Source organism: Microcaecilia unicolor, chromosome 10 (genome assembly GCF_901765095.1).
Source record: "Microcaecilia unicolor chromosome 10, aMicUni1.1, whole genome shotgun sequence".
NCBI lineage: Eukaryota > Metazoa > Chordata > Amphibia > Gymnophiona > Siphonopidae > Microcaecilia > Microcaecilia unicolor.
The window spans coordinates 215,540,776-215,549,293 of NC_044040.1; positions in this window are offsets into that span (position 1 = coordinate 215,540,776).

The following is an 8,518-nucleotide window of genomic DNA, read 5'->3' on the forward strand; positions in this document are numbered from 1 at the left end:
ATATTTTTATTAGATTTTTGAAAGATACATCTAACACAAGAGGAAAAAAACAACAACATGTGCTAGTCACCTCTCCCCTCTCCAGTCGGTTCAAAACTCTGCTGCCCGACCCGCCAGGGTCGCTTTACTCATACTACCCCTCTCCTCAAGACCCTTCACTGGCTCCCTATCCGTTTTCGCATCCTGTTCTAACTCCTTCTACTAACCTATAAATGTAGTCACTCTGCTGCTCCCCAGTATCTCTCCACACTCGTCCTTCCCTACACCCCTTCCCGTGCACTCCGCTCCATGGATAAATCCTTCTTATCTGTTCCCTTCTCCACTACTGCCAACTCCAGACTTTGCGCCTTCTGTCTCGCTGCACCCTACGCCTAGAATAAACTTCCTGAGCCCCTACGTCTTGCCCCATCCTTGGCCACCTTTAAATCTAGACTGAAAGCCCACCTCTTTAATATTGCTTTTGACTCGTAACCACTTGTAACCACTCGCCTCCACCTACCCACCTCTCTTCCTTCCCGTTCACATTAATTGATTTGATTTGCTTACTTTATTTATTTTTTGTCTATTAGATTGTAAGCTCTTTGAGCAGGGACTGTCTTTCTTCTATGTTTGTGCAGCGCTATAGAAATGCTAAATAGTAGTTGTTCAGAATTAAGGGGTCCCGAGCCCCCCCAAGAAGGCTTAAATGACCTTAATCTGACTCCATCTCTGAATAGCCCTAGAACTGGGGCAATCAGGGGGTTGTGAAGTTCTAAGAGGAGTTGCCACTGAGAGAGACGTTAGACCTAAGAGACCCGCATTAGTCCGCCTCTCAGCACTGGCAAGAAACAGATACCAGCCTTATGACAAACTGGATTTAGGTTACAAGTTATATAATGCAGCGAGTGATAGCCTGATACAGCAGAAGCATTTATACTTACAGCCTTTCATCATTAAGTTAAGCCCACAAATCATCATTTGGAATAAGGATTTTATTTGCACATCAGACTTTAATCAGGTACATTCAGCAGACAGATTCTGGATACAACCGGACAGAGCCCTGCCGTCTGACAGAAGCGTTGGGGAAAATTCCAAAGCTATGGCAATTTGTCCCCTCTTTTATACACAAACCTCTCCATAGAAGTCTATGGTGAGATACCTAGCTCTCAATTTCTGAGATGATACTTTCCCACGCAGTCTTATCAGCATGTTTTGGGAAGCGTTGAGATAACAGTTCCACATCTGTCTGTGTCGCAATACTTTTCACACCATCTTAAGAACTCTGTATAACCTCTGTAGCCTTTTATACAAAACTAATAGACTCCATTTTGTTCATCTGATTTAAAGTGACAGTTGTACCAGTTTGTGTCAGGACTCATTGTTCAGACCTGCTTTTTGCAGATTCTCAAATATTAAATCACTTTCTTGTTGTTTGGCCTAGTCAGTACTTTTTCAGTTGTTTTAGCTATTTAAGGTATGTAAATTGACCCACCACTATTCCAGTGGATGGATCCCAAGCGGGGACACATATTAACTTACAGGAAAAGCAAGTCCTTGCGCAGCCAGTCATAGATTTTTAAACCTAGCTGGTATTTTTACAGCCTGAGTCCTAAAATCTGGCCTTCCACCCTTCCGGTGGATCCAGTGAGGGTCTCTTGCTGTAGTATAATTATACATTCCCCACTTGTCACCCCCTCTGGAGAGGGGTGACACAAAACTCGTCAAGCGTGTCATCATCTATTCCAGAAGGTGGCAAGCTATTAAACGAGAGGGGGAGTTTTGCTCTTATGGGTTGCTAGCAGATATTATGCCAGACAGAAAACTTCATTGTTAGGTGGTATATTTCTGGGCATATGGAATTCCCTTTATATTACCCAACCCCTTGGACCTTAATCTTGATGTTACCTCTCTTGAGGTGTACTCAAACCTGTAGTGAGAGAGGTTTTATGAATGGGACAAAACCATGAGTTCATCTATACGGGTAATAGCAGATGTGAAAAGGTGGGGGCTGTCAGTTTTGAGGAGTGGTTATAAGAACAGAGAAACCAAAAGGATTTTAAGGGAGAGAGCAATTTGAAAGCGTGCTGTTCTCCTAGAGTAAAGGGACTTCCCCCGATACGGGAACATACAGAAGAGAAAAGAGCAGGATTAGACCCAGGGGACTAATAGAAAGAGGTAGGTAGAAGAAGTTAGGATGAAGGAGAACAGGAAAAGGTATTGGGGAGGAAAAAAAAAGGTCGACAGAAGAAGAAAGAACAGAATACATGATAAGAACAGGGGAACAGGGATTTGAAAAGGAGGGATTAATACAGAACACAGGGTGGGATGGGAAACAGAAAAATGCGCAATCTCTGAGGATTGTTAAGCGAGAATTGCTAGCATAAAGACCAATCCAAAGATTTTGAACATTGAAATAAACTTACAGCAAACCCCAAATCGCAGTCGCCTGGATTCGGTGTAATGCACCATTCACACAACAAGCACAGTCTTGCGCACATCACGCAAATCAAAGAGATGGACAGGATAGGAGAAAGAAAAAGGGGGTGAGAAAGAACAGAACAGAATATAGAAGTGAAAGTTAGAACACAAAGAATCATCCCCAGTGGATTAAAAATTAGGGAAAGAGATCAGCATAGAAAAGGGCAGAGAAGTAGGTGTGTTAGTGCAGCGCAAGGCATGCAGATAGAAGAGTATGTAAGATAGGTGTCAGAAAAAGTGTGCAAGTAGGGAGAAGGAGAAAAACGATAGGTGCAGTGAGAGGAGGACAGAGAATAAAGAAAGACAGAGATGGGACATCATAGAACCCTTACAGGCAAAAAAAGGACAGCAATCAATTGGAAGATAAAACAACAGAATTTTAGTCAAGAGCTAGAATCAATCCCCACTTTGACAAAAATTCGCATGGCGTGTTTAAATCGAACGCTGGGTCACCAATGTTTTAAATTAAGGGGTCCCGAGCCCCCCCAAGAAGGCTTAAATGACCTTAATCTGACTCCATCTCTGAATAGCCCTAGAACTGGGGCAATCAGGGGGTTGTGAAGTTCTAAGAGGAGTTGCCACTGAGAGAGACGTTAGACCTAAGAGACCCGCATTAGTCCGCCTCTCAGCACTGGCAAGAAACAGATACCAGCCTTATGACAAACTGGATTTAGGTTACAAGTTATATAATGCAGCGAGTGATAGCCTGATACAGCAGAAGCATTTATACTTACAGCCTTTCATCATTAAGTTAAGCCCACAAATCATCATTTGGAATAAGGATTTTATTTGCACATCAGACTTTAATCAGGTACATTCAGCAGACAGATTCTGGATACAACCGGACAGAGCCCTGCCGTCTGACAGAAGCGTTGGGGAAAATTCCAAAGCTATGGCAATTTGTCCCCTCTTTTATACACAAACCTCTCCATAGAAGTCTATGGTGAGATACCTAGCTCTCAATTTCTGAGATGATACTTTCCCACTCAGTCTTATCAGCATGTTTTGGGAAGCGTTGAGATAACAGTTCCACATCTGTCTGTGTCGCAATACTTTTCACACCATCTTAAGAACTCTGTATAACCTCTGTAGCCTTTTATACAAAACTAATAGACTCCATTTTGTTCATCTGATTTAAAGTGACAGTTGTACCAGTTTGTGTCAGGACTCATTGTTCAGACCTGCTTTTTGCAGATTCTCAAATATTAAATCACTTTCTTGTTGTTTGGCCTAGTCAGTACTTTTTCAGTTGTTTTAGCTATTTAAGGTATGTAAATTGACCCACCACTATTCCAGTGGATGGATCCCAAGCGGGGACACATATTAACTTACAGGAAAAGCAAGTCCTTGCGCAGCCAGTCATAGATTTTTAAACCTAGCTGGTATTTTTACAGCCTGAGTCCTAAAATCTGGCCTTCCACCCTTCCGGTGGATCCAGTGAGGGTCTCTTGCTGTAGTATAATTATACATAGTAGTAGTAAGAGGGATCAGTAGTACCGTTTTCGCATCCTGTTCAAACTTCTTCTACTAACCTATAAATGTATTCACTCTGCTGCTCCCCAGTATCTCTCCACACTCGTCCTTCCCTACACCCCTTCCCGTGCACTCCGCTCCATGGATAAATCCTTCTTATCTGTTCCCTTCTCCACTACTGCCAACTCCAGACTTCGCGCCTTCTGTCTCGCTGCACCCTACGCCTGGAATAAACTTCCTGAGCCCCTACGTCTTGCCCCATCCTTGGCCACCTTTAAATCTAGACTGAAAGCCCACCTCTTTAACATTGCTTTTGACTCGTAACCACTTGTAACCACTCGCCTCCACCTACCCTCCTCTCTTCCTTCCCGTTCACATTAATTGATTTGATTTGCTTACTTTATTTATTTTTGTCTATTAGATTGTAAGCTCTTTGAGCAGGGACTGTCTTTCTTCTATGTTTGTGCAGCGCTGCGTACGCCTTGTAGCGCTATAGAAATGCTAAATAGTAGTAGTAGTAGTAGTCTCTTGTAACCAGAGCTAATATTGTGATGTCATAATGCCTCAGTCCACCAATAAGAGCCAACCTCATCAGTGATGTCACAATGGCTTGATTGTCCTATACTTGGCTCACTTTTATTACATAGCTCTTTGAGCAGGGACTGTCTTTCTTCTATGTTTGTGCAGCGCTGCGTACGCCTTGTAGCGCTATAGAAATGCTAAATAGTAGTAAATAGTTGCTAATGCACAATATGATAAGGTATACAAAGCTGAGTTCAAGCAAGTAAGTTCTATAAGTTTAAGCTGCAGATGAGAGAAAAAGGTCAAGAGTTTTCCATTTCTGATGACTAATTTTATGTCCAGAGTTTATTGCAGACTGTTCATAGATTTTGTGTAATAAAATCCAGTTCCACCAAAGGATAACATTGACTTGAGAGTTATCTTTCCAATACCAGATTATTAATTTCAATGCCACAGAAACTAAGAAATCAAACAGTAGTTTATCGTTTTCTGAAAATAAAAATGGAATGCAAGGGGACTTCCAAATTACATACTTAGGTAAAAAAAAAAGAAAGAGGAAGGGGCCAAAGCTGGGGAAGGGCATACACGGAGAGCGGTAGAACAGCATCTGGAGACAAGAAAGGGGTTGAGTCCTGGGGTTCCCTAGTGATGGGAGAAGCGGAAGAATGAGCCCCTGCAGCCATTTAAGTGTTTTTTTTTAATAATTTATTTTTGTTTTCTACCATCTATTTTCTAAATAGGTTCCTCTGTGTTCATCCCAAACTTTTTTGAATTCCGTCACTGTTTTTGTCTCTACCACCTCCCTTGGGAGGGTATTCCAGGCATCGGCCCACCCTCTCCGTGAAAAAGAATTTCCTGACATTACTCCTAAGTCTACCACCCCGCAACCTAGGGAAAACAGGTGTGAGGATGTTATAATGCCATTGTATCGCTCCATGGTGCGACCGCACCTTGAGTATCGTGTTCAATTCTGGTCGCCGCATCTCAAGAAAGATATAGTAGAATTGGAAAAGGTGCAGCGAAGGGCGACTAAAATGATAGCGGGGATGGGACGACTTCCCTATGAAGAAAGACTAAGGAGGCTAGGGCTATACAGCTTGGAGAAGAGACGGCTGAGGGGAGACATGATAGAGGTATATAAAATAATGAATGGAGTGGAACAGGTGGATGTGAAGCGTCTGTTCACGCTTTCCAAAAATACTAGGACTAGGGGGCATGCGATTAAACTACAGTGTAGTAAATTTAAAACAAATCAGAGAAAATATTTCTTCACCCAACATGTAATTAAACTCTGGAATTCATTGCCGGAAAATGTGGTGAAGGCGGTTAGCTTAGCAGAGTTTAAAAAGAGGTTGGACGGTTTCCTAAAGGACAAGTCCATAAACCGCTACTAAACGGACTTGGAAAAATCCAAAATCCCAGGAATAACATGTATAGAATGTTTGTACGTTTGGGAAGCTTGCCAGATGCCCTTGGCCTGGATTGGCCGCTGTCGTGGACAAGATGCTGGGCTCGATGGACCCTTGGTCTTTTCCCAGTATGGCATTACTTATGTACTTATGTACCATTTCCCCTTCTCTGTATAATCTTGGTGTGCAAACAGCGCTCACATTTAGGCACTAAAGATTACACCTTATCTGTATCTATATTCTGAAATTCTTATTCTACATAAGTATTGCCATACTGGGAAAGACCAAAGGTCCATCAAGCCCAGCAGCCTGTTTCCAACAGTAGCCAATCCAGGTCACAAATACCCGGCAAGATCCCAAATATGTACAAAACATTTTATACTGCTTATCCCAGAAATAGTGGATTTTCCCCAAGTCCATTTAATAATGGTCTATGGACTTTTCCTATAGGAAGCCGTCCAAACCTTTTTAAAACTCCGCTAAGCTAACCGCCTTTACCACATTCTCTGGCAACAAATTCCAGAGTTTAATTACACGTTGACTGTAAATGTCGTTGTAACATATTGTAAGCCACATTGAGCCTGCAAATGGGTGGGAAAATGTGGGATACTAATGCAACAAATAAATAAATACAATGAGGGGGATGGAGGGTAATTTTACAAAGGTTTTTCTCGTGTAGAGTCAGGCCTTCTGTAAGATGGTGCAGCTGTACTACTGGCCAGGTTGAAATCTGTTGTCAAAACATGATTTTAGGTCTGTAGTGCAGAGTACGATGATTTCTCGAATCGATTTCTGCAATGCGCTGTATCTGGGTATTGCTGAATCCAGGATTCAGGCTTTGCAGATGATTCAGAATGCTGCGGCCCGGCACGGCTCGTTTTGAGCATCCAGGTGTTTTTTTTTTGGCTGGTTTCAACTTAATCAGCCAAGTCGACGTTCAGCTCTGGCTGGTTAAGTTGGAACTGGCCAAACCTATTTCTGCCATTTCAGTAGTCTAATTTGGCTACCAAACTTAGCCAGAATGCGCTGTATATTGGCAGATAGCTGGTTATACAGTATAATATAACCGGCTATCCACTAAACACCAACTGGCGATATTCAGCGGGAGATAGTTGGTTGTCTCCCACTAAATATTGTCAGATAGCCAGTTAAGTACCATTTAACCATCCAGGAGCCATTCCTGGCTGGTTAAATGGTTGTAAACATTGGCCAGTTTGTGTTCTGCGTGTCTGACTGAGATTAGATATTCTGGTAATAAGTATTTATTTTATTTATTCATTACATTTGTACCCCGCATTTTCCCACGCAAGGCAGGCTCAATGTGGCTTAGATAGTAACAATATAAAGAATTACAAAGTCGTAAGACGAATATACACTTTGTGGTAAACGCAAAACTAATGGGGTTAACGGATAAGTAAGTAAACATAGGAGGAATTGGGTGCAGAAGGAAATGAGCGTTGGGAGGTAGGCGTAGAAAGATGGAAAGGAATGGATATGGGATATAACTATTGTCAATAAGAATCATGTGGACAAGTTTTGGTTAAGTTGGGTCGTTAGAGTAGGCTATCTTGAAGAGATGGGTGTTCAGTGCTTTTCTGAAGGGCAAAAGGTCGTTAATGGTACGGATAGGTTTTGGTAGAGCATTCCAAAGCTGGCTACCTAAAAAGGAAAAATTTGATGCGTAGAAGAATTTGTACTTAATACCTTTGCAGTAGAAACATAGGAAATGATGACGGAAAAAAAAACATGCTTAATTATTTTTGTAGCACTACTGGACATGTGTGACAAGTCTTCAAGTACAAAATGTCCCTGCCCTCAGTAGCTTACAAGCTGAGTACTGTCACTGGGAAATAAAGTCACATCGCAAAGAGTGTCCGAAGCAGGATTCAAACCCTGGCATCTCAAGTTCTCAGTCCATTACTCTAAGCACGAGGCTACTTCCTTTTCCAGCCTATCCAGTCTGCCCATCCAGAGCAGCAGCCCAACCCTTTCCTCTCCCTTAGAGATTTTTGGCACTTCTCCCATGTTTTCTTGAATTCAGATACAGTTCTCACCTCCACCATCCCCACTCGGAGGCTGTTACACAATCCACTACCCTTTCTGTAGAGAAATATTTCTGTAGACTAATCCTGATTACATTTCCCAAAGCAGCCTACCTGTTAATAGGGTATTGCTGCCCAACCGGCTCAGCTGGATTCATGAGGTTAGCAAAAAAAAAAAAAAAGGAGAAGATGATGAAAGGAAAAGAAGACCAAGGATCAAGCTAGGGAGAGGGTGAACTGGTCCAAGAATCGAGATAGAAGAAAAGAAGGAAGGGAAACATCTGGGGACTGAACTGGGAGATGCAAGAGAGGACTCTGCCCCCTCTCCCCCCAAATATAATGTCTCTCCCTTAATGGTCATGCAGCAGTCGACCCTGTAAGCCTGCCACGTATTTGGGGTTCCTCATAAACTTTAATGTTTCCTCTTCAATTCCTTTGGACTGAGTTAGTTTACACTCATTGTTGGGCAATGTTTGGACTAGAGAACTCACAGAGGTAGATAATTAACTCGAAGATTATTTAATGTTTTTGCTAAGTAATGAGGACTTCAGCCTGTTTCACTATTGCAAGTACTGTTCAAGGGAATCTTTTACAATTCCTCATTCTTCCGCTTCT